This window comes from Macaca nemestrina, chromosome 19 (assembly GCF_043159975.1).
Source record: "Macaca nemestrina isolate mMacNem1 chromosome 19, mMacNem.hap1, whole genome shotgun sequence".
NCBI lineage: Eukaryota > Metazoa > Chordata > Mammalia > Primates > Cercopithecidae > Macaca > Macaca nemestrina.
The window spans coordinates 19560727-19587475 of NC_092143.1; the positions used below are offsets into that span (position 1 = coordinate 19560727).

The 26749-nt window shown below is 36.5% G+C and overlaps 2 long non-coding RNA genes across 7 annotated transcripts in view; one reads left to right on the plus strand and one right to left on the minus strand.

Annotated features, from left to right (window-relative positions):
• LOC105477030 (uncharacterized) overlaps window positions 1–26749 on the minus strand; it is a 93442-nt gene that overhangs the window by 55104 nt on the left and 11589 nt on the right. For all 5 annotated transcript variants that reach the window (XR_011616853.1, XR_984415.2, XR_011616852.1 and 2 more), the window contains exons 2-3: window positions 20524–20631; window positions 13991–14115 (exon numbers count right to left, since the gene is read on the minus strand). This is a non-coding gene — a long non-coding RNA (uncharacterized lncRNA). The remainder of the gene's footprint in view (window positions 1–13990; window positions 14116–20523; window positions 20632–26749) is intronic.
• Window positions 1–26749, plus strand: part of LOC105477031 (uncharacterized) — a 381703-nt gene that overhangs the window by 28488 nt on the left and 326466 nt on the right. The gene's annotated exons all lie outside the window — the stretch shown is intronic.

The following is a 26749-nucleotide window of genomic DNA, read 5'->3' on the forward strand; positions in this document are numbered from 1 at the left end:
GTTCCATTGGTCTGTATCTCTGTTTTGGTACCAGTACCATGCTGTTTTGGTCACTGTAGTCTTGTAGTATACTTTTTTTTTTTTAAATTTATTTATTATTATTATACTTTAAGTTCTAGGGTACATGTGCATAACGTGCAGGTTTGTAACATATGTATACTTGTGCCATGTTGGTGTGCTGCACCCATCAACTCGTCAGCACCCATCAACTCGTCATTTACATCAGGTATAACTCCCAATGCAATCCCTCCCCCCTCCCCCCTCCCCATGATAGGCCCCGGTGTGTGATGTTCCCCTTCCCGAGTCCAAGTGATCTCATTGTTCAGTTCCCACCTATGAGTGAGAACATGCGGTGTTTGGTTTTCTGTTCTTGTGATAGTTTGCTAAGAATGATGGTTTCCAGCTGCATCCATGTCCCTACAAAGTACACAAACTCATCCTTTTTGATGGCTGCATAGTATTCCATGGTGTATATGTGCCACATTTTCTTAATCCAATCTGTCACTGATGGACATTTGGGTTGATTCCAAGTCTTTGCTATTGTGAATAGTGCTGCAATAAACATACATGTGCATGTGTCTTTATAGCAGCATGACTTATAATCCTTTGGGTATATACCCAGTAATGGGATGGCTGGGTCATATGGTACATCTAGTTCTAGATCCTTGAGGAATCGCCATACTGTTTTCCATAATGGTTGAAGTAGTTTACAATCCCACCAACAGTGTAAAAGTGTTCCTATTTCTCCACATCCTCTCCAGCACCTGTTGTTTCCTGACTTTTTAATGATCGCCATTCTAACTGGTGTGAGATGGTATCTCATTGTGGTTTTGATTTGCATTTCTCTGATGGCCAGTGATGATGAGCATTTTTTCATGTGTCTGTTGGCTGTATGAATGTCTTCTTTTGAGAAATGTCTGTTCATCTCCTTTGCCCACTTTTTGATGAGGTTGTTTGTTTTTTTCTTGTAAATTTGTTTGAGTTCTTTGTAGGTTCTGGATATTAGCCCTTTGTCAGATGAGTAGATTGCAAATATTTTCTCCCATTCTGTAGGTTGCCTGTTCACTCTGATGGTAGTTTCTTTTGCTGTGCAGAAGCTCTTTAGTTTAATGAGATCCCATTTGTCAATTTTGGCTTTTGCTGCCGTTGCTTTTGGTGTTTTAGACATGAAGTTTTTTCCCATGCCTATGTCCTGAATGGTACTACCTAGGTTTTCCTCTAGGATTTTTATGGTATTAGGTATAACATTTAAGTCTCTAATCCATCTTGAATTAATTTTCGTATAAGGAGTAAGGAAAGGATCCAGTTTCAGCTTTCTACTTATGGCTAGCCAATTTTCCCAGCACCATTTATTAAATAGGGAATCCTTTCCCCATTTCTTGTTTCTCTCAGGTTTGTCAAAGATCAGATGGCTGTAGATGTGTGGTATTATTTCTGAGGACTCTGTTCTGTTCCATTGGTCTATATCTCTGTTTTGGTACCACTACCATGCTGTTTTGGTTACTGTAGCCTTGTAGTATAGTTTGAAGTCAGGTAGCGTGATGCCTCCAGCTTTGTTCTTTTGACTTAGGATTGTCTTGGAGATGCGGGCTCTTTTTTGGTTCCATATGAACTTTAAAGCAGTTTTTTCCAATTCTGTGAAGAAACTCATTGGTAGCTTGATGGGAATGGCATTGAATCTATAAATTACCTTGGGCAGTATGGCCATTTGCACGATATTGATTCTTCCTATCCATGAGCATGGTATGTTCTTCCATTTGTTTATGTCCTCTTTTATTTCACTGAGCAGTGGTTTGTAGTTCTCCTTGAAGAGGTCCTTTACATCCCTTGTAAGTTGGATTCCTAGGTATTTTATTCTCTTTGAAGCAATTGTGAATGGAAGTTCATTCCTGATTTGGCTCTCTGTTTGTCTGTTACTGGTGTATAAGAATGCTTGTGATTTTTGCACATTAATTTTGTATCCTGAGACTTTGCTGAAGTTGGTTATCAGCTTAAGGAGATTTTGGGCTGAGACAATGGGGTTTTCTAAATATACAATCATGTCATCTGCAAAGAGGGACAATTTGACTTCTTCTTTTCCTAACTGAATACCCTTGATTTCTTTCTCTTGCCTAATTGCCCTAGCCAGAACTTCCAACACTATGTTGAATAGGAGTGGTGAGAGAGGGCATCCCTGTCTTGTGCCAGTTTTCAAAGGGAATTTTTCCAGTTTTTGCCCATTCAGTATGATATTGGCTGTGGGTTTGTCATAAATAGCTCTTATTATTTTGAGGTACATTCCATCAATACCAAATTTATTGAGCGTTTTTAGCATGAAGGGCTGTTGAATTTTGTCAAAAGCCTTTTCTGCATCTATTAAGATAATCATGTGGTTCTTGTCTTTGGTTCTGTTTATATGCTGGATTATGTTTATTGATTTGCGAATGTTGAACCAGCCTTGCATCCCAGGGATGAAGCCCACTTGATCATGGTGGATAAGCTTTTTGATGTGTTGCTGAATCCGGTTTGCCAGTATTTTATTGAGGATTTTTGCATCGATGTTCATCAGGGATATTGGTCTAAAATTCTCTTTTTTTGTTGTGTCTCTGCCAGGCTTTGGTATCAGGATGATGTTGGCCTCATAAAATGAGTTAGGGAGGATTCCCTCTTTTTCTATTGATTGGAATAGTTTCAGAAGGAATGGTACCAACTCCTCCTTGTACCTCTGGTAGAATTCAGCTGTGAATCCATCTGGTCCTGGACTTTTTTTGGTTGGTAGGCTATTAATTATTGCCTCAATTTCAGAGCCTGCTATTGGTCTATTCAGGGATTCAACTTCTTCCTGGTTTAGTCTTGGAAGAGTGTAAGTGTCCAGGAAATTATCCATTTCTTCTAGATTTTCTAGTTTATTTGCGTAGAGGTGTTTATAATATTCTCTGATGGTAGTTTGTATTTCTGTGGGGTCGGTGGTGATATCCCCTTTATCATTTTTTATTGCGTCGATTTGATTCTTCTCTCTTTTCTTCTTTATTAGTCTTGCTAGCAGTCTGTCAATTTGGTGATCTTTTCAAAAAACCAACTCCTGGATTCATTGATTTTTTGGAGGGTTTTTTGTGTCTCTATCTCCTTCAGTTCTGCTCTGATCTTAGTTATTTCTTGCCTTCTGCTAGCTTTTGAATGTGTTTGCTCTTGCTTCTCTAGTTCTTTTAATTGCGATGTTAGAGTGTCAATTTTAGATCTTTCCTGCTTTCTCTTGTGGGCATTTAGTGCTATAAATTTCCCTCTACACACTGCTTTAAATGTGTCCCAGAGATTCTGGTATGTTGTATCTTTGTTCTCATTGGTTTCAAAGAACATCTTTATTTCTGCCTTCATTTCGTTATGTACCCAGTAGTCATTCAGGAGCAGGTTATTCAGTTTCCATGTAGTTGAACGGTTTTGATTGAGTTTCTTAGTCCTGAGTTCTAGTTTGATTGCACTGTGGTCTGAGAGACAGTTTGTTATAATTTCTGTTCTTGTACATTTGCTGAGGAGTGCTTTACTTCCAATTACGTGGTCGGTTTTGGAGTAAGTACGATGTGGTGCTGAGAAGAATGTATATTCTGTTGATTTGGGGTGGAGAGTTCTATAGATGTCTATTAGGTCTGCTTGCTGCAGAGATGAGTTTAATTCCTGGATATCCTTGTTAACTTTCTGTCTCGTTGATCTGTCTAATGTTGACAGTGGAGTGTTGAAGTCTCCCATTATTATTGTATGGGAGTCTAAGTCTCTTTGTAAGTCTCTAAGGACTTGCTTTATGAATCTGGGTGCTCCTGTATTGGGTGCATATATATTTAGGATAGTTAGCTCTTCCTGTTGAATTGATCCCTTTACCATTATGTAATGGCCTTCTTTGTCTCTTTTGATCTTGATGGTTTAAAGTCTGTTTTATCAGAGACTAGGTTTGCAACCCCTGCTTTTTTTTGTTCTCCATTTGCTTGGTAAATCTTCCTCCATCCCTTTATTTTGAGCCTATGTATGTCTCTGCGTGTGAGATGGGTCTCCTGAATACAGCATACTGATGGGTCTTGACTCTTTATCCAGTTTGCCATTCTATGTCTTTTAATTGGAGCATTTAGTCCATTTACATTTAAGGTTAATATTGTTATGTGTGAACTTGATCCTGCCATTATGATATTAACTGGTTATTTTGCTCGTTAGTTGATGCAGTTTCTTCCTAGCCTTTATGGTCTTTACATTTTGGCATGTTTTTGCAATGGCTGGTACCGGTTGTTCCTTTCCATGTTTAGTGCTTCCTTCAGGGTCTCTTGTAAGGCAGGCCTGGTGGTGACAAAATCTCTAAGCATTTGCTTATCTGTAAAGGGTTTTATTTCTCCTTCACTTATGAAACTTAGTTTGGCTAGATATGAAATTCTGGGTTTAAAATTCTTTTCTTTAAGAATGTTGAATATTGGCCCCCACTCTCTTCTGGCTTGGAGAGTTTCTGCCAAGAGATCTGCTGTTAGTCTGATGGGCTTCCCTTTGTGGGTAACCCGACCTTTCTCTCTGGCTGCCCTTAAGATTTTTTCCTTCATTTCAACTTTGGTGAATCTGGCAATTATGTGTCTTGGAGTTGCTCTTCTCGAGGAGTATCTTTGTGGCGTTCTCTGTATTTCCTGGATTTGAATGTTGGCCTGCCCTACTAGGTTGGGGAAGTTCTCCTGGATGATATCCTGAAGAGTGTTTTCCAACTTGGTTCCGTCTTCCCCCTCACTTTCAGGCACCCCAATCAGACGTAGATTTGGTCTTTTTACATAATCCCATACTTCTTGCAGGCTTTGTTCATTTCTTTTTCTTCTTTTTTCTTTTGGTTTCTCTTCTCGCTTCATTTCATTCAATTGATCCTCAATCGCTGATACTCTTTTTTCCAGTTGATCGAGTCGGTTACTGAAGCTTGTGCATTTGTCACGTATTTCTCGTGTCATGGTTTTCATCTCTTTCATTTCGTTTATGACTTTCTCTGCATTAATTACTCTAGCCATCAATTCTTCCACTTCTTTTTCAAGATTTTTAGTTTCTTTGCACTGGGTACGTAATTCCTCCTTTAGCTCTGAGAAGTTTGATGGACTGAAGCCTTCTTCTCTCATCTCGTCAAAGTCATTCTCCGTCCACCTTTGATCCGTTGCTGGCGATGAGCTGCGCTCCTTTGCCGGGGGAGATGCGCTCTTATTTTTTGAATTTCCAGCTTTTCTGCCCTGCTTTTTCCCCATCTTTGTGGTTTTATCTGCCTCTGGTCTTTGATGATGGTGATGTACTGATGGAGTTTTGGTGTAGGTGTCCTTCCTTTTTGATAGTTTTCCTTCTAACAGTCAGGACTCTCAGCTGTAGGTCTGTTGGAGATTGCTTGAGGTCCACTCCAGACCCTGTTTGCCTGGGTATCAGAAGCAGAGGCTCAGTTGAAAATGCAGAAATCACCGTGTGATTTCTGTGTCGCTCGCGCTGGGAGTTGGAGACTGGAGCTGTTCCTATTCGGCCATCTTGCTCTGCCTCCTGCCTTGTAGTATAGTTTGAAGTCAGGTAGCGTGATGCCTCCAGCTTTGTTCTTTTGGCTTAGGATTGTCTTCGCAATGCAGGCTCTTTTTTGGTTCCATATGAACTTTAAAACAGTTTTTTCCAATTCTGTGAAGAAACTCATTGGTAGCTTGATGGGGATGGCATTGAATCTATAAATTACCTTGGGCAGTATGGCCATTTTCACAATATTGATTCTTCCTGTCCATGAGCATGGTATGTTCTTTCATTTGTTTGTGTCCTCTTTTATTTCACTGAGCAGTGGTTTGTAGTTCTCCTTGAGGAGGTCCTTTACATCCCTTGTAAGTTGGATTCCTAGGTATTTTATTCTCTTTGAAGCTATTGTGAATGGGAGTTCATTCATGATTTGGCTCTGTTTGTCTGTTACTGGTGTATAAGAATGCTTGTGATTTTTGCACATTGATTTTGTATCCTGAGACTTTGCTGAAGTTGGTTATCAGCTTAAGGAGATTTTGGGCTGAGACAATGGGGTTTTCTAAATATACAATCATGTCATCTGCAAACAGGGACAATTTGACCTCTTATCCTAACTGAATACCCTTGATTTCTTTCTCTTGCCTGATTGCCCTAGCCAGAACTTCCAACACAGTATTCGGGTGGGAGTTACCAGATTTTCCAGGTGTTGTGTGTCTCAGTTTCCCTTGGCTAGGAAAAGGAATTCCCTTCCCCCTTGCTCTTCCCAGGTGAGGCTATACCTCACCCTGCTTCAGCTCTTGCTGTTTGGGCTGCACCCACTGACCAGCACTGACTGACATGCACCAGTGAGATGAACCCGGTACTAACTCAGTTGAAAATGCAGAAATCACCCGTCCTCTGTGTCACTCACACTGGGAGCTGGAGGCTGGAGCTGTTCCTATTTGGCCATCTCGGGCGCACCCCCCAATCCCCCCCCGACCCCGCTTTCTTTTTTTGAGACGGAGTTTCACTCCGTCACCCAGACTGGAGTGCAGCAGTGGAATCTCAGCTCACTGCAAGCTCTGCCTCCCGGGTTCGCGCCATTCTCCTGCCCCAGCCTCCTGAGTAGCTGGGAGTACAGGCGCCCGCCACCACGCTCTGCTAATTTTTCGTTGTAGTTTTAATAGAGATGTGGTTTCAACTTTTAGCCAGGATGGTCTCAATCTCCTGACCTCATGATCCGCCCGCCTTGGCCTCCCAAAGTTCTGGTATTACAGGCGTGAGCTACTGCACTCTGCTGGGAGTTTTTTTGTTTTGTTTTGTTTTTTTGTTTGTTTGTTTTTAAAGATCTACCGTGTGTTAAATACATTAGGTATGCCAATAGACATGGCAATTATTATCATTCTCACTGAAGAATCTACTAGGTGTTACCTAGAGATTCTAGACTTTGGCTTGATACCTTGACAGGATGTGACTTTTTGGTTGTCTTCCTTAGTGAGAAGGTGCTAGAGTGAAACTGACAAAAGCATGTGTTCACCAGATGCTCAACTAATCAAATATATTCAGCTTTCTGCATTGTAGACACATGGTAAGACTGCACCTTCCCACCCTCTTTAAAGCTAGATATGGCAGTGTGATTTGCTTTGGCCAGCAAATGTGAGCAAAGGTGATGTATGTCATTTTCAGGTGGAAGCTGAAAGCATCAGTTTTTCCTGCTACATTGTCTTGCAACTTCTGCAGTGAATGTTCATGCATGCACCAAGGTTCAGTGGCCGTTAGCCTGAGCCACCGAGTTCCATAGTGTTGGAACACCATCCCCAAGCACCGGCCTCTTTTGCACATGTAGTATGAGCAGAAGCAAACTGTTAAGCTACTAATTTATTTTACCCTTGTTCATGCTACACAACCTAGCCTAACCTTATTGACATCTATCAATTGACATTTACCTTTGAAATTGCTGAAGCATCAAACCAATCTGAATCCTACAGCTTTGTAAGTAACCCCTTGTTATTCTACTATCTTGAGGTTGTAATGATTTTTCTCTTCCTTTGAATTGTGAAATTTAACCTACATGCATGTGTGTTTGTTTGAGAGAGAGAAAGCGTGTCATTGTGTCTAGGTCTAAATTTTCTTTACTTTTTTGTTTGTTTGTTTGTTTGTTTATCTTCCTTAATAAATGGGTATTGCATGTCTGAAGACATACTTTCCCCTGCCCAGAAATTTAGGTCTCTGTTATTTCCATGAATGTTCTGTCCCTTACTATTCTTTCCTTCTGGAAGTCTTACAGACATTTCTATATCTATATTTTTGGGAATGTGTTCTAAAAGAATAGTTTGGCAGAATTTTTATTTCACTAGACTTAAATGTTTTGGGTTTTCTAAATAGGAATTAAGACTTTTCAAATTATTTCTTTAAATGTTTTTAATTTTTAAAATGCTAATAGTTTTATAAGTATATATTGATATGTATATATAGGTTGGTTATGTATACAGTATATATACATAATGTGTGTGTGTGATTTCTTGACTCTTACTGAAGGTATTATCTAATGTTACACGTTTTCGTTTGCTTCACATCTCAGTTTTGTTTTGTTAGTTTCATTCCATTTGTTCTTTTTTTAGCTTGTAAATTTCTCTCCTAGTGTCATCTTTCTCAATGTTTGGTTTCTGCAATGTTTACAAACAAAAGTAGCATATGCCCTCTTATCTTGGGATTGTTCCTGGGTCTCTGTTTTCATAATCATTTGTTTTGGATGTCAGTTTGTGATTCCCTTAGCTCTGTTGTTGATATGTCACCTGTTTTTTTACTTCCATATTTTCCCTAAATTCCTTAAAATTGCCATCAAGCATGGATACTTGCCTGATTGTTAGAGTTTTAAATATACAATTATTTTGTAATTTCAGTGGAGTGTCAGGGGGAGACAAAAACACTGCATGTGCAATCAGCAAGCTGAATAAGATGTATATTCCCCTTTTTAACTTTAAAAGTGAAAAAAATAATAATGTCATATTCCATGTAGTGGTAAGATGTATTCATTTATATGTTTATTTCTCTCACCCTCAGCTTAATTTATTATCTTACATATGTCAGAAAATATTGTGATAACTTGATTTTCCCTAGTCCCCAGTAGCTATCTAGTTGTCTGTTACCTACTCATTTGTGATGCCTTATCAAGGATTAAATGCTCATGCCAAGTAGGGTCTTTTATGGCATCAATAAATCCAACAAATAACTAAAAATTATTAAAGGCTCACTATATACCACGACTGTGCTACTCATTTTCTCTTCTTTCTACTGGCCAGTATGTCTATTCTTGCTCTCGTAGCACATTCTTACTTATTATTAATTATTTTAAACAGCCACATTACTACTGCATTTTTTTCTTCATCCATATTATATATGACTCTTTCCTCAGTAGAGATTTATACATATATTCTTATGTATTATTCTGTTCTGAGTGTTTTATTTGAAGCTTTTTGCATCACAATTTAGATTTATTCTTAAAGGCTTCCAAGTCCTGACTTGTAGATTTTTAACTCTGATTTTTAACTTTGCTTACAGATGTGGGAAAACATATGATTGGTATACTTTTTTCTTGCTTTCTTCCTTTTATTTTATTTTTTGGTGTTTGGGGTTGGTGTAACTTTATTGATTTTAATTATGTATGTTATTTTCTCCCTACTCCATCTGGCAGAACTGAACTGTAAAATTGAAACCAGAAGGTTGCAAATCTCAGTTAGTTCATGAAATTTAATTGTCAGCGTTAGCTTTGTGACCAACCATTGTTATATGTGTTTTGTTATGGAGCCTCAAGAAGGCTTCAGAAACTTTGGCACAGCCCTTAGTCACAGTCAATCAATTATTCCACTTTGCAGGTGCTTGATTTTCTAGCATACAGCAATTGCACAGTGGGTTTGGAAGACGGGCAAACATGCCCATGAATATTTGGACATTTATTTTTCTTTTACTGTCACAGGCACATCTGTTAGATGGGAGTTTTGTTATATACCTCTCAAAGATTGCTCAAATACATTTTGAATTGTGTTACACATGACTTATGGAGAATCCATTAGCAGATATAAACATCCCCTTTGTTTTACACAGTAGACTTACTCTAATAATATCCTATCAATTTAATTATCTGAAACACTGAAAATTATATTTTAACTTTATGCTAAAATTGATTTGATGTTTGCTATATTCTGAAGGTCTTTTCTTATTTAAAAGTACTATTTTAAGTCGTATCAGGGATAAATACATTTTGAATAAAGTAGGCAAGAGAACTACATGCTTCACACCAGGACTTTGTCTTCATTACTAGATAAACCTTGGCTAGACAAATTATGTCCAACAGCATGATACCTCTGCATTCTCATGCTAATATTAGGTAATTGACTCATAATTTTGATGAGATTGATAGGTAACGTTCCTTTCACCTTTCTGAAGAGTGGAAATCTGTGGGCTGTATTACAGCTTTGCAGGGAAAAAAACTAGCTTCTTCCATGTATGATTCATAGAGAAAATGACCTTCTTAAAGGTAAATTTATTGGTGAATGAATGAGTAAAAGGATTCATTCCTTTTACATTTTCACACCTAACCATTGGCAATGCACAGATTGGACTTCATTTCTGTTGATAACCCATGGAACAGGCAATTATTCTTTGACTCCAACTAGCTGTCTTTGAGTTAGTAGTTGTTACTCACAGGGATCTGGGCTGTCAGGAAAACACAGTTCTGTCCTTGCATTCCTTCTAAGCCAGAAAATCCTAGAAAATTTGTGTTTTATGGTAGTGACCAGAGCACTAAAATCAAAATTGTTTGAGAGGTAAAAGCCATTTCATGGAGGTGCAGAATAGCATGGTGTTCAAAGCATGGATCTGCAACTAGACGACTAGTGTTAGAGTCCAGCCCTGCCACTTCCCAACTGTGTGGTCTTGGGACATTGCTTAATCTTTCATTGCTTCCATTCCATCATCTGAAACAAAGGTTTCAAACACGAGTTTCCTCACAGCATAACTGAGAAAATTCAATGACCACTAGACACTAGATACTCTAGAATAGTATCTAGAATACAGACTCTATGGTTTCAATACAATCATTGTCTTTAGACTGACTCAAGGTATAACTTTTAAACGTGTCTGCCATGTTCCGCCTCGGCTTTGATTTGAATCTATGCTTTTCAACTTTCTGAGAGCCATCCTTTTAGGAGCCTGAATGATCAGATGCTGCAGAGGGAGCCCTGTTTGTGTCTAGTGAACCAGGAAAATTGCTCCCTGCAAAATCTGTAATTGACAGCCTTTCTAGTCAACCACTGTTGGATATATGAAAATGGAAGTTATAGACAGTTGGGACTGGAGCAGGCATGCCTAAGGAATGAGTTAGTCAAAGGGGAAAAGCTAGGATGTGAAGTATGAGAAGGAATATAGAGGGGAGAGGAGGCTGAAGGAGACTAAGAGGAGGCTTGAATGGCTTGTTTCCTAAAAGATCCAGGGCCTCTAGTGGCTCACATGTTTCCTAAAAGAGTGTTGTAATCATAGTCTTTTTTGTTTGTTTTAGCCAGCTTATATCAGTTCTGTTGTTTGTAACCAATTGCTGTCACCCTATTTTAGACAAAATATTTATGCAAAAATTACTAACAATCCAAGTCTATGACATTCTTTTTTTTCATTTCAATTTTGTATCAAGCAAGTCATATTAGTGATGGTTCAATGCATTTTTTCATTACATACCAACCTACTATTTTTATTGTGATGTTACACACAATAGTTATTTTTATAACACACATATTTATTAATGAGGTGAGGCTAAACTGTTCTAGAAATACCATTCTGACTGAGATGCAGCTGCTCACTTATCAGCATGTGCAACACTGCAAAACTATCTGATGAAAGAAATTAATATTTATTGAACCCTTACTATATCTGAGCAATGCTCTATTTGCTTTATTTATGTTGTCTTATTTTATTTTCACAGCAGTGCTGTCAGGTAAGTATTATTAATAGAGGGTGGATTGGAAGCCCAGAGAGGTTAAATAATTGGCCTGAAGTCATATAGCTAAAATATGTAAGACTAGGTCTATTTGACACTATTCTCTTTTTAATATACCTTGCAGTCAATCAGTCATTCACTGATATTTACTGAACACTTATTATATACGAAGAAGAGTGGTACTACGAGGATTGGACCAGTAGGGTCCAGGGAATTGTGAATCATATTAAGAATTTATCCAAATGTTGTCAGTCCCTCAAATATGGAAGAGAGAATATATATATTTATGTAGTTTTTAAAATTCTTTTTTGCAAAATTATTAAGGTCTAAATAACTGGAAAGTCTAATGATAATAATAAATATAAGCAACTGAAGATGCCTAAGAGTAATACTTAAATGTCAATTTTATGACCATGAAGCAATGTTTAAAATTGTAGCGTAATAAATTCAGGTTGGCACTCAGGATTTGCAGCTTTCCGTTAATAGAAGGTCCCTGTGATTAGGCAGAAAAGAGTAAGCTGCATGGCAAATTGATAATGGTGAAAGATTCTGGAGCCTTATTATTAATCAGTTAGAAGTTGACTTATTTCTTTACCAAACACATAAAAATAAGATTAAAATAAAATGGATCATATAGCTTGTAGAGTATATTTATAATATTAATAATGCAGAGTTGCTACTTTCTTTTTAAAGTGCATGTTTCTGAATTAAATCTAATTAATTATTCACTCGAGATGGTCACTACCTTCTCTGACAGTTCTTTGGTTAGATACACTCACCGATGCAAAAGCATTCCTCCTCCTTTGCAGTAATGCCCCTAATCAATCTAATTTAGAGCCATAAGTGCATCTAATTGAAATGGCCCCATATTGCCTTGGATTATTATTTCAAAAATAAACAGCTTATTTTCACACGATGACATATACGTACATACAACAGGAGTGTGCGCACACACACACATTTGCTATGTCCTTTGCTTGGTGATGGGTCAGTGCATTTTCTTTCCATATCCCAGTCAAACAGATCTGAAATTCTACCCTAAGGACTGCTTTACAGAATTGCATGCATGTTTTATATAATTCTTCCACATAGAACTCACTATTATTCAAAACACAAATTTTACAAAAATTATAGTTATAATTCTTGAGTTTTGTGATATTGCAACAAAGGAATCATTTTTATTTCAGCGGATGTCAATAAAAACTGGAGCAACTGAAACATTACAACATGCAATTCTTTATGAAAATTGACACTGAGAGTAGACCACAAAACCCAACCAAGTAGAAAGTACTTGTGGACTAAGTATTCAAACAGGTGGGGTTATAAAATCAGTTTTAAATTCACCATGGGAAATTCTCAACTCTCTTTTATCTGAGTGTCAAATAGGCCCTCAGTGATTAAAGTGGAACTCAACACTGATCCCTTTTAACCATGAAATATACAAGTAATTAACACTACACTTCAGTTTCACACTAATGCCTGAAATTCAGGTCTTGGAAACTGCACTAAATGCTGGAGGATCAAAGTTTGATTTTAACTTTAATTATATTTGAGCCTGATAGCCCAAGCATTGGTAATTGATATGAAAGCCAACTTCATTACAAAGGCAGCAACCAGAGAATTCTTAACATATATAGCATTGGAAAACAGGTTTCCTTGGCTTTATTTAGCAACACAATTTTGGTCTTTACTTTAAAGAAATAAAAGAACTGCATTTCCATCACTAGATTTTTGCTTGCATTGGCCAATGCTGATTAGACATTCAGGGAGTTAAGTTGGGTCCTCGGAGTCACCTTTGTATTCAACAGGTCATAGAACTGCCTGTGCCATGCCGGGGGAGATGCTGCCATTCTCTCAGCTTCTGTGAATCTTTTGTGTTTCTTGTACTTTCGGCCCCTGGACCAGGATAGGAACCCAGAAACCCCTGGTTCTTCAGCAGCACCAACTCGATTTCTTCTTATGAGATCACCTTACATTACTAATCTCCATTAATATGGTTATTATGTGGCAAATATGTATTTGTGTAAGTATATGTTATCGGATTAAGTCATATATATATAAACATATATAAACATTTATTTAAACTTATTTACATTTATAAAATAAATAAGTTTATTTTAAACTTATTTAAATATGTATATGTATATATGTATATATAGTCTGCTTATCTATCTATCTATCTATCTATCTATCTATCTATCTATCTACCAATCATCTTAATCTGGTGGGTGCAGTGGCTCACGGTGGTAACCCCAGCACTTTGGGAGGCTGAAGCAGGCAGATCACCTGAGGTCAGGAGTTTGAGACCAGTTGGTGAACACAGTGAAACTCACTGTCTACTAAAAAAGACAAAAAAAAAAAAAAATTAGCCAAGCATGGAAGCACACACCTGTAATTCCGGCTACTTGGGAAGCTGAGGCACAAGAATCCCTTGAACGTGAGAGGTGGGGGTTACAGTGAGCCGAGATCTTGCCACTGTATTCTAGCCTGGGGGACACAGCAAGACTCTGTCTTAAATAAATAAATAAATAAATAAATAAATAAAGATATACTTACACGACTTATATACAGTAGTTCCCCCTTATTAGTGGAAGTTATGTGTCAAGCCCCTCAGTGGATGCCTGAATCCTCAGATAGTCTCGAACCCCATATATACTATGTGTTTTCCTATACATGCATACCTGTGATAAAATTTAATTTGTAAATTAGGCATAGTAAGAGATCAGCAACAGCAACTAAGAATAAAATATAACAATTAGACCAATATATTATAAAGAAGGCTATGTGAATGTGGGCTCTCTCAAAACATCTTATTGTACTTTATTCACTGTTTTTCACCTATTTTATTCTTATTGTACTGTAGTCATCAATTTTCACCTGTTTTATTCTTATTGTACTATAGTCACCTATTTTCTGATCCTGGTTGACTACAGGTAACCGAAACCTTGGAAAGCAAAACCATGGCTATGGAAGAGCCTGTTGTACACTTTGCATTGTTAATATGTTTAATAGTCAGCAACAACTAAAAGTGTCATCATTTAGTCACTTTTTCTGTAATGATCCACAGAATTTCACACATGCTGTGGCACTTATATTTATCAGAGCTTTATGAGAAAGTGGAACTTAGTTGACAATCAAGGAATGGCTTTACATTTCAACTGCGGGTTTACAATTCATTACCAAAACTGTGTCCTAATTTGCAGCTTGATGTTCTCTCCTTGTAACTTCTGCTTATGTTAGACTCAGTGAATTAAACCACAATTTCTGCTTATTTTCCTCTCTCTTGAATGTGACTGTTCTGTGTAGGACAATTAAAAAATCAAACTTGGAAAATAAATAACAGTTTGCCTCTGAAATTCTATGGTTCTTTGGCATATTCAGAAATTGAAAAGGCAAAGGAGAGTGCATTGTTAACAAGAATTTGAAAAGCTGTTATTTTTTAAAAGTAGATGAGGAAATGTGCATTGATCAGTTTTGTGTATTACCTTGCAAAGAGACAAGAAATGAAGACAGCAGTAATGGTTTCCTATTGAACCATTTCGCATTTCCATGTGTTAGAAATTTCTTAAGTAAATCAGCATGTTTTTGCTGCTCTATGGACAGCCATAAATCTTGGATAATCATCTTGTGAATGGGTCAGTGCATTAGCTCTGTAACTTCAATTAGCTGTACTACTATCAAGCTCTGAGAAATCTACTGTAACACAGTTTTAACCATTAGATTAAAAATGGCCATAAATATTAAGTGTTGTTGTAAATGAAGCCAACTTTAGGCTATGTCATCTGAACTTCAAAGCTTTATTAAAGTTTAAATATTTAATGTTGAAATGGCTAGCATATGCCGTAACTACTATATGCGGCGTTTCTGTGTGTGCGTGTGTGTGTGTGTGTGTGTGTGTGTGTTTTGCTCTAATGTAAGAACAGAAAAAGATCATGTTTCAGAATGTGGAGAACAGGGCAATATGGAAAACTAGTTAACCTGACGTTACCTTTTGGAAAAACTGAAAACAAAAACTTAAAGTGCTGGATAAAATATCACCATCTTCCTTTCTTAATACTTTGCTGAATTTGGAGTAAAAAACATAGGGAACATCTGAAACTCAGGGTTATAACAACGGTTTACTGTGGCTGCCCTTGGGGGCAGAGAGGGATTGCCAGTCTTGATAATTGAGGAGGGTGGGCTTCATGCCCATATGAATAGCACAGATAGGGTCTCTGTTCCATTCAGGGTGGTAAGTTGTAATTGATATCTGCAGACATAAAATCAGGACCCTCAAAAGGCTACCATCAGTAAAAAGATGGGCCAGTCAAAATTTTTCCTACCCAAGAGAAAGGACATTGAAATATCCTTGTTTCTTTTTATTATTATTATTTATTATTATTATTATTATTATACTTTAATTTCTAGGGTACATGTGCATAACGTGTTTGTTACATATGCATACTTGTGCCATGTTGGTGTACTGCAAATCAAAACCACAATGAGATACCATCTCACACCAGTTAGAATGGCAATCATTAAAAAGTCAGGAAACAACAGGTGCTGGAGAGGATGTGGAGAAATAGGAAATATCCTTGTTTCTGTTCTGAGCGGGTAACAAAAACCTCTCCCTTAAGATCTCATAGCCACAGACCTTCCCACCATCACACAGGGTTGTATTCAAATCCATGTGATCCATGTGTGACATGGGCTTACAAATTAATATAAAATATGGTCCTAATCTATTAATACTCCTGGGACACCTAACATAAATAAAGATGAAATCAGTCTGGAGAGACAGCGTCAATTTTTGAAGATGAGCTCACAATTAAAATGTCAAAATAAAGAAAAGACTCACCATGTCCAAGGGTTAAGAGACCCAAGAGGACCTACAGATAAAAGAACTATAATTTCTGACTAAATCTGTTTTTCTTAATAACACTCTTTCCATTTGGAGCAGGAGAATTTATTTTGTTGTGCAGGATTAACATGTGTGTTGCAGAGTGTTTAGTGTTCCTGCTCTACTCTGGCACTAAAGGCCAATAACAACCCACCCCACCCTCACCCCCAGATCCTGGGACAATCAAAAGTGCCCCTGCACAGTTCTAAACAGCCTCTGAGGAGAAGAGCCACCACTGTTTATGAACTGTTGAGCTAGAAAATAAAATAAGTATGTTTTATATTAATAATCTGAAAGAATGTGTTGAAAACGTGAGAAAAACACAATGATAAAAGTCAATTTTAAAGGACACAATGGAACCTCTAAAAATTAAAAATATAAAAACTGAAACTAAAAACCTAGTGAACAGACTGAACATCAACATATACACATTTGATGAGAGAAATGGTGAATCAAAACACTGATGTTATATAATTAGAATTCAGCATAAAGAATAAAATGTTAGGAAATATATTAAGAGGAATGAGAAAAAAAAAGAAGGTTCAATTTATATCCAAAAGAAATTTCAGAGAAAAAAAATAATTCAGGGAGGCTAACACCCAAAGACGTGATGATCAAAACATAGAGATTTAATGAAACATGTAAATTCTTCCTTTTAGCTATTATAACATCCCTAACATAATACAAATAAACCTGTATCTAATCACATTATGGTGAAATGCAGAACACCAAAGACAAAGAGAAGATCTAGAAAACAAGACAGATATGCCAGATTATCTACGATAGAAAGACAATGTAAACTGAGAACAGTCTTCTCCAAGGCAACTGTAGAAGCCAGAAGATAATAACAATTTCAGGAAATGTGGGGGTAAATGAATTCATGTAGGTGAAACACTTAGAACTACCTGGCACATTGTGTGTATAACACAAATGTTTGCTATGGTCCTCACTAACCTGGTTTAGGTTGCACAAATAAATTATGAAAGGTATATAAGGTATAAAACTGAAATGTGATGAAAGGTATAAACCTGAAAATAATCCACCTTCATAATTTTTAAATGGCTACTAGGAATCATACATTGTATTGTTTTCTGAGGAGATTACCATAATACACTTATTAATAGCTTAAACATTGAATATTAGCCTTAGATTTAGAGCTTCAGTTTAGTTCTTCACTCAACTATTTTTGTTCAACCTTGGGAAGAAACTACAAATTTAAAGCTGCTTTCTTGTTTGTTTGTTTGTTTATAAAATTGAGTTAGTTAACCAATTCATTTATTAATTATTTAAGTATTTATTAATAAGTATTTCTTCAAGCTCAGAAAAGACAGAAAATCCCCAACAATTTAACAACTCTCTAGAAATATTACAATTTAAGTAAGAAATAAAACAATTGAATGTAAAATAATGCAGTAACTGCTATGTAAACCAAAAAGTGTCTGCATCGGGTCTTAATCAATTTAGATGTTTATTTTGCCAAGGTTAAAGACAATGCCTGGGAGAAAAAACAAAAACAAAAATGGAATCACAGAAAAAGCCTGTGGTCTGTGCCCTTCTCCAAAGATGACTTTGAAGTCTTTAATATTTAAAGGGAAAAAGGGAGGGTGTGGTCACATTACTGAATCCACATGTTGCAAGAGAAAAAGGGAAGGTAGAGTTATGTTTTCTTTCACTCCTTAATCAGCACTTTACATAAGATAAGGTGAACATAGAGTAGCTACCTGTGAAGATGTTTAACCTTTCATCTGTAGCTATCTGCTTAGGAATAAAATAAAAGGCAGCTTCTTGCATGTTTCAGCTTTCAGCTTATTTTTTTTCCTTTTTGCAGAATGAATTGTGGTCCCCAGTTTTTATTTTCCTTTCACAACTATAACACAGTTATTTAAAAACACTATAGAAATGTAGAGGAATGGCAATTACTTCTTTAGGAAGTCAGAGATAGTTGCGGGAAATATATGATTATTATTACCATCATCATCCTAAACACTGTCTGAATGAATACTGTGGGCTAGGCACTGTTTACATATATTTTACATGTATATTGGAAGGATATTGCAGATAGAGCTAAGATACAGTGACATGAGGTTATGTCACCATTCTAAGGAATTTTCAATAGTTGAGTGTGGTAATAGCACCAGAGTAGATATCAGATAACTTTAATTAAAAAGAACATAAAATATTGATCAAACATTCCTTAGCAGAGACAATTCTAGTTTTCATCTGAGAAGGTGGGATGGAACAGGATTCTAGAGGCAGAGAGATTAGGTAGCAGCTGCTACCATAATCTGGGCAAAAGCAAGTGGAAGCCTGAACTAAGGTAGAGGCCATAGAAATTGAGTAAATGAGTTTGAGTGACATCTGTGAGACAGAATCAACTCGACTGGTATGCTTGTCTTAAATTCCCCATCCAAAGATGAATCTTAGATACATAAATTGAGCATGTGAATGGACAGAGATTCTATTATTCAATAGCGCCCAGCTAAAAAACTGCTACAGATGTTTTAACGAGTCATTTTAGTCTTGCTGATCTTGAGGACTCTGCGTGTGAGAATGTCTTGCAATGAGAAGGAAGCACAGAACTCAATTTGCAGATGTAAAGACAAGGAGTCAAACATCCTACAAGATAAAGTTGAAGTGCTCAGTGAATAAAACTTACTGTGAGAGGAAGGTAAAGAGGAAGGGAAGGAAAGTGGGCCAAAGGGGAGAAAAGGAGGAGAGTAAGGGGAAAAGAGAGAAAATAAAGAGGATCATTAGATGGATGTTAAGAAATCACAGAGGTGTTTTTAGGCAGATAGAAATGGGATAAACAAAGATGAGTGTTCAAGAGGCCACAGGAGAAAGACTCTTGCTAAAACAAAAGGCATAGTGGTCAATGTCAAGTGCTGTAGACAAACAAAGTGAAATAAAGATAGTTAAACTAAGCAAACAAATTATTTTCAAACATTTATTGAGCATCTACTAGGTATCAAGTCCTAAAATAATCATGGAAGACAGGAGACCTATATCTTACTCTCAACCAGCTTACTGTCTTGTGAGACAGATAAAAATAGATCGTTGGTAAAGGTTAAGAAACATAGTTGTAGAGAGTAAAAGAAAAGATCGAGACCATCCTGGCTAACACGGTGAAACCCTGTCTCTACTAAAAAATACAAAAAACTAGCCGGGCGAGGTGGTGGGCGCGTGTAGTCCCAGCTACTAGGGAGGCTGAGGCAGGAGAATGGCATAAACCTGGGAGGCGGAGCTTGCAGTGAGCTGAGATTCGGCCACTGCACTCCAGCCTGGGCGATAGAGCGAGACTCCGTCTCAAAATAAATAAATAAATAAAAATAAAATAAAGTAAAATAAAAAAAGACCCACTTAGGCCAAACTGGAGCTGTTTAAGAAAGATGAATAAGAGGTGGCCAAACCAAGAAAGGTGGGAAAGGCATTCCAAAGAGCAAAGATGTAGAGGCAGGAGACATGGTGTGAACTGTTGTAAAGTGTAAAATAGGAGAAAAGTAGAACAGTGGTATTTGACAACTGTAATTTCTATTGCAACTTCTGCAGGTGAGTTTCTGTAGCAGGCAAGGTGGCCTGAAAGTCGATGCACTCCCACCCTATGCTGCCACTGCTCCTAAGGCCCCATTATCAAGATGAAAATATTATTTGGTGATACCTTTAATCTCACTCAAGCAGGAGAGTGTTCAATCAGTATGTTGAAAATACCACATAAAAGAAGTACCCTTGGCATAACAAGGGCAGATGTATTGAAAAATAAGACTAGGGTAAGGAAGATACAAAGTCATAGTAGTAAAGAAAAATGAATTTTATCAGTAGGGAAGTGTGTTTGCTCATAAGTATTATAGAGCAAATAAAATCACACATGCCCATAAACCGTAGCTACTATTGGAGCAGAGAGAGAGAGAGAGCTCAACACTTCTTTTCAATCCTGTGAATTAGAGCAACCTCCAAGTCCACAAGCCACATCATGAAACAGTGCAAGTCTCATTAGAGCAGACTGCCACTGAAATCCAGTTGATGCCTGAAGTTGCATATTTGCAAAAACATAAGAAGGGATGGGATTTAAAATCTAATTAAAAACATTAAGAAATTGAAGAAGTAAAGTGATGAGAAAGAGTGTGTCTTAAACTGAAAGAAAGACTTCAATTGTAAGGGGAAGTGTGAAAATTCAGATATGAGGATAATAGGTGGAAAGTTTGACAAGGTTTACCTCATTGCATTATGATGACCACATAAATGCACTTGAATATGTTGAGTAACTGTTTTGCCGCATATTATACTATGTTTACTCACGAGACATCATTGGATCTTCTTGATTCTGGAAATAGAAGACCAATGTTAAATTATAAACAAAATAGGGACACATACATGCTCACTAAGGTGTAGCAATAATCCGATAGTAGAAAAATAAGAAACTATAAATACTTTAGTAATTGGGCTTAAATTTAAGGATCAATCTAATGAATTTAAAAGTTTACTTTAGCAGTTTCCACAGAGTTGAAGTGCTACAAGAACTGGCTATATAAAAATATTCAGTGAGTCAACTGATTATTCATTTAAGACACATTAGAAAAAAAATGTAAGCCATATTTTAATTTTGTTACTTTATAAAATTTATGTGTGTTTAATTTTAAAAGACTTTTATAAACAAAACAAAGGATAAACCATTGAGAGCATTTAAAAATTGTTTAGGCATTTCCCATGTTTATTTCTATCCAAATTTGTCAAAGAAATATTAAAAACTTTATCTAATCTTATTTCTCATTAGTCTCTCCAAAAATAATTACTTTGTTTTTCAGTGTTAATTACCTCTTAATATAATATCATGATACTTATTAAATTCATAATTACTCAGCTTTTACAATGATTGTGCCAAATAATCTAATATTTATGGTATTTTAACTACTTATTTTCTATTAATTTCAAGAGAAGTATGTTTTAAACTTAAGATTATAGACTTATATTTTAATTGGCAATAAAACATTCATAAGTAAGAGTGTTATTAATAGATTCCTTAGACAACTGAAAACAAATGAGTTATGAATTGTCTCAAAAACTAAGCTGGTAAGTGAATTAGACTGATTCAACCTCATAGACTAACAAATCATGTGGTAAATTATTGACTTACACTATTACCAAAAATTTGCCTAAAGCTTAGCTGTATTAATGCATCTATTCACTGGGTCCTGTGTCAACCTAACATTTGAATACCTTCCATGTAAAAGCACTGTGCTGACTGCTGGGAAAACTACTCATATTTTCTTAAATGTGCTACATTTTCGTGGCTGCCTGCTTCTAGTATTCCTCTTCCTAAATGACTTTCTTGTTTTGACCGTGTAGTAAATTCCTACCCAATGTCCAGTGCTCTCCTGGAGGTTTCTCTGCCTCCTTCCTCTCCCTTGCAGCCAGACGGACTTGATTTCTTCTTTATGCTTCTGTACAACTCCGATATATGCCTCTATTAGAGCCCTTCTTACACTGGGCTATAATCGTGGTGGGGGTTACTGCTGCCACCATTGCTCTATTTGAATTTATATGTCCTTATTCCTGATTAGACTTTTAATTCCTTCATGGTAGGACAAGTATGTAATTAATCTTTGGCTTCCTAATATTTACATAGTTAAGTCAATGAATCCACCAATAGACAATAGTAGTTATAGGGTATTGGTTTGAAATTGGTGTAAAATATGTTACCTTTTTATGAATTTTATTGCATATATATATATTTTTTTAATTTTAATTGCAACAAAGTCTCACTCCATCACCCAGGCTGGAGTGCAGTGGCGCACGATCTCAGTTCACTGCAACCTCCGCCTCCTGGGTTCAAGCAATTCTCCTACTTGGCCTCCTGAATAGCTGGGATTACAGGCGCCCGTCACCATGCCTGGCTAACATTTGTATTTTTAGTAGAGATGGGGTTTCACCATGTTGGCCAGCCTGACCTGGCCTCAGGTGAGCTGCCTGCCTTAGCCTCCCAAAATGCTAGGATTACAGGTGTGAGCCACTGTGCCTATACTCCAAGTTTAGGAGTCCTGAGTGGAAGGTTCCAATGGACTGAACTTGGATCATGTGTCCATTACAAGTGCCAAGGTGAAGAAAGAGAAAGTTTCTGATGATTTTTGGCTTCCAAGGAGACAAGACTCAGCCAAGATTCACATCACAGGGGACCAATTCTCTCCACAGAGCAAAGGGTTTTGGATTACCAGCCAGAACAAATACAAATAGTTGCTGTAGCACATTACTATTTTCTTAATCACATGTTTACTTGGAAACATTTAAAGAACTAAAGTTTCCTAAAAGACACAGAACTGCTTTATCCTCAGCTCTTAGAGCAATCCATTTGCTAAAATCAGACTTTTTATTTATATTTACCCTATTTTGGTAATAATATTCTGAATACATTAATAATGATAAAAATGACAATATTTATTGAGCATTTATAATGCTAGTATACTTTGTATATTTAGAATGTACTGAGTTTAACTTTAAGATTTTTTTATTAGTGAATTTAACTCTCACTGTTCACCCCTACTGCAGGTATGATTATTAAATTAACTTACATCTTGAAGCAACAATCCCTCTGAAGGATAACACAAATTATTTTTTATTTTTTATCTTATTTTTACATTTTTTCAGACACACAAAACTATATAAAGGGTAATATAAAAAACCATGTCCGTTTTTCCGAACTTAAAAAAATATTACTAATAGAGTTGTAGCTCCCAGACACCCTACCCTAATTCCGTTCTTTTCCTTTCACATCAGAGATGGTCACAAACCTGAACTAGAAGTTTATCGGGCCCATACATCTCTTTAGATATCTACATATATGTATATATCTACAACTGAATATTTGTAGATATCATATACTCCTTGTATCCTGCTGCAATTAACTTTTTTGCTGAATATTATATGGGTGACATTTATGAGGTCGATACTTGTAGCTATCAGTTATTTTCACAATCATATAATCTTCTATTGGATATGTATATATCAGTTTATTCTCACCCCTATTGATGGACATTTAGATTTTTTTGTGGTTGTAAACAATCCTACTCTGTCCATTCTTGGATGTTTCCTTGTTTAGTTTGTAAGAGTATTCCTAGGTATATATGCAACATGGGAAGTGCATCTTCAACCTTACTAGATATTTGGGAATCTCTCTTCTAAGTATCGATTTAGATTCCTACTAACAGGGTGTGTTATTCCCTGTTTCTCTACATTCTCGCTGACATTTTTGACTGCTATTTTAGTTTCTTTTTAAATGTATGCAACCAGAAGGGCATGCCATTTTAGTTTTAGTCGCATTTCCCTAATTGCCAGGAAAACTGAGGCACTTTTCCAATGTTTCATTACTTTGTTTCTTCTATGAAATGCCTCGTCATATTTCCATCATGTTATTTGATCTTTTTCTCCTAGAATTAAAAAAAAATTATGTCTTTATTCTGGAAAGTAATCCATTGTTGATTATAAGAGATGCATCTTCTGTTGTAATTTTCATTCAATTTCATAATGTCTTTTGATACATAGATCTTAATTTTTTATATTTCTTTTATTCAGTTGTACAATAGTCACACCATTTACATTATTTAACTCAATCTAAAAAACATGCAAAGGTATATAATGAAAAGTTTCCTGCCGTATAACCCAGGCAGCAGAAGCCTGCCTGTTTATACAACTTCCCTCCACCTCCTCCCTAAAGGTAACAATTGTTATAAGTTTATTATATTCCCTTGAGGAATATTTTAATGCATGTTAAAAAATGCAGATACAGTCTTCTCTCTGTTTCCTTTTCTGCAGATAGTAACATAATATGTCCAATGGTTATGCGCTTTCATTTTTCACTGCCAGGTATATTTTAAATGTCTTTCTATACTTGTACATAAAGTGTTCCTCATCCTTTCTTACAGTCGTATACTATTTCACTGTATGTATGTACTATATTAACTAGCCTTTTACTGATGGAAATGTATGTGGTTTTCAATTGCTGTGTAATGAAGTGTAGGTGTTAAGATAAGGGACCTGGGAGCTGGAGCACCTGGTTGTTAATTCCAACCAATCATTTACTAAGTAAGTCTAGGACAAGTTAATTAACTTTTCTGTTTCCTCATTTGTAAAATGCAATAATAGCACCTACCCAATAGAGAAGTTACAAGAACTTAATGAGTTAAAGCTGTCATACTTAACATGGGACTATATTATATGATAATTACTAAATAAATATTAGTTGCTGTCATTACAAACATTGTCTCAATGCCTTATATATACTTCATCTCACAAATGTATATTTGTTTTAAAAATTCCTAGAAGGTAAGTTAGATTGCCTAGTCACATGTATATTAGGATTGATTTGTAATTCTGACATATTAAAAATTACTCTCCATAGCGTTGTACTAGTTGTCTCTCCTACATGAAATGTGTGCATTCATAGTTCTTCAGAACCTTACTCACAGGCTGTATTTTGTATTTTTTGTCAATTTCTGTAAGTGAAAATTTCAATCAGAATGAAGTTTTAATTTCCATTCTCTTTATTTTTCCTGAGGTTATCTTTTCAATTGTATAATTTTAATTCATATTTTTGTGAAATATCTGTGTATATTATTTATCAACGTTTCTATTGGACTGCTTTTAAAACAATTTGTAGACTTTGTTCTGTGTTAGGAAGAATAACATTTTTTTCTGTGATAGGAGTTAAAAATTTCTTTTCGGCTGGGCTCAGTGGCTCACGCCTGTAATCCCAGCACTTTGGGAGGTCGAGGCAGGCGGATTATGAGGTCAGGAGATCGAGACCATCCTGGCTAACACGGTCAAACCCCATCTCTACTAAAAATTCAAAAACAAAATTAGCCGGGCGAGGTGGCGGGCACCTGTAGTCCCATTTACTCGGGAGGCTGAGGCGGGAGAATGGCGTGAACCTGGGAGGCCGAGCTTGCAGTGAGCCGAGACAGCACCACTGCACTCCAGCCTGGGCGACAGAGCGAGACTCCATCTCAAATATATATATATTTTTTCACATATGTTATTTGTCTTTTGACCTTTAAACAATATTTTTCCCTTGCATTTTTTTTAGGTAGTAAAGTATACCAGTGTCTTCTCTTAGAACTCTTAAGTTTTATATGATTATTAAAAAGGTATTTTCACTCAGAAGTCATGAAACAATTCTTCCAAGTTTTCTTCTAATATTTTTGTGACTTAATAACCATATTACATTTTAAGTCATATTTATTGGGCTATAATTTACATACAGTTAAATTCTCCCTATTTGCACGTGCAATTTATGAATAATTTTTGGCAAACAAAACATAGTAATGAATTTCTTCTACCCACCTCCATCCCTGGGCAATCCCTGATCTGTTTTCTATGCTCAATAGTTTTGCCTTTTCCAGGATGTCATAGAAAATGAATCATATAATAAGGAGACTTGTGAACCTTTTTCACTTAGCATAATGCATTTGAGATTTATCCATATTAAAACATGTAGCAGTAATTGGTCTCTTTTTGTTTTTGTATAGTGTTTCATAGTATGGCCACATTACGGTTTGTTTATCCACTCACCATTTTGGTTGCTTCCAGTTTTTGGTGAATATAAATAAAGCCAATATAGAAATTCATGTTTTTTGTATGGACATATGTTTTCATTTCTCTAGAGAATAGAAATGTAATATCTGGGTCACATGGTAAGTATATGTTTATCTTCGTAAGAGACTGCCAAGTGGCTTTCTAAAATAGCTGTACTATTTTGCATTTCCATATTAACATATAACATACACACATTTTGTATTTGAAATTAATTTGCTCCAGCCTATGGATGAGATATGAGTCCAACTTTTGTATTCCAGATGGTTTTCCAGTTGTCCTGTCCGAATTTATTGATATACATCTGTCCCCTACTGATTTAAAAAGCCATCTTTATCAAATTCTAAAGTTCTGTATCTATTTGCCTTTAATTTTGACCTCTTATTCTGCTCCGCTGATAGCTCAATATGATGGATGACAAATAATTCATGTTTCAGTACCATACTTTTAAAATTATTGAGGCTTTATATTTTGAAATATAGAAGGGCAAGTTTTCTTTCTCTTCTCTTTCTCTCTCTTTTATTATTATTATTATTCTCAGTAGTAGTAGTAGTAGTAGTAGTAGTAGTAGTAGTAGTAGTAGTAGCAGCAGCAGCAGCAGCAGCAGCAGCAGCAGCAGCATTTTGACAGGGTCTCACTCTGCGGCCCAGGCTGAAGTACAGTGGCATGATCATAGCTCACTGCAGCCTGGACGTCCTGAACATCCTGGGCTCAGGTAATCCTCCCACCTCAGCCTCCCAAGTAGCTGGGACTACAGGTAAGCGCCACCATGGCTGGCTCATTTTTGCACATTTTGTAGTGACAGGCTTTCACCATGTTGCCCAGGTTGGTCTCAAGCTCCAGGGCTCAAGCAGTGCTCC